Below are 944 nucleotides of genomic sequence, written 5' to 3'. Positions count from 1 at the left end.
TCCACCTCCCAGGTTCAAGCAATTCTCCCATCTCAGCCTTCTGAATAGCTGGGATTACAGGCATGTGCTACCACACCTGGTTATTTTTAGAAGAGATGGGGTTTCACCATGTTGGCCAGCTGTCTCGAACTCCTGACCTCAAGTGAGCCACCTGCCTCAGCCTTCCAAAGTGTTGAGATTACAGGCATGAGCCACTGCACCTGGCCTAAAGAACTTTCAAAACTGAACTAAGAAAGCAAAAAATTAAAAAACATGTAAAACATTTAAACACAAACTCATCGAAGAAGTTATACGATGGCAAGCAAGTACAATAAAAAGATATCTGAGGCCTGGCATGGTGGTTCACGTCTGTAATCCCAACATTTTGGGAGGCCGAGGTGGGTGGATCACCTGAGGTCAGGAGTTCAAGACCAGCCTGGCCAACATGGCAAAACCCCATCTCTATTTAAGTACAAAAATTAGCCAGGCATGGTGGCACCCATCTGTAATCCCAGCTACTTGGGAGGCTGAGGCAGGAGAATTGCTTGAACCCAGGAGGTGGAGGGTGCAGTGAGCCAAGATCTCACCACTGCCCACTGCACTCCAGCTTGGGAGACAGGGCAAGACTCTGTCTCAAAAAAACAAAAAAAGCGATTTGATATCCAGGAAATACTAATTATAACCAGTACACACTTAGAGTGGCAGAAATTAAGACTGGCAATACTGATTGGTGCTGGTGGTGCATACGTGTAGGAACTGGAACTCTCATCACTGCTGGTGAGTATGTAAAATGGTGAAAAACAATTTGGCAATCTCTTACAAAGCTAAATGTACAACTGCCATATGATCCGGACATTTCAATCCTAGGTATTTATCCAAGAGAAATAAAGCATAGGTCTTTCACAGCAGCTTTATTTGTAACAGCCCAGAACAACCCACATTTCCATCAACAGGTGAATGGATAA

This window comes from Nomascus leucogenys, unplaced genomic scaffold, assembly GCF_006542625.1.
Source record: "Nomascus leucogenys isolate Asia unplaced genomic scaffold, Asia_NLE_v1 000608F_170813_qpd_obj, whole genome shotgun sequence".
NCBI classification, from domain to species: Eukaryota; Metazoa; Chordata; class Mammalia; order Primates; family Hylobatidae; genus Nomascus; species Nomascus leucogenys.
This window is presented reverse-complemented; position numbering follows the sequence as displayed.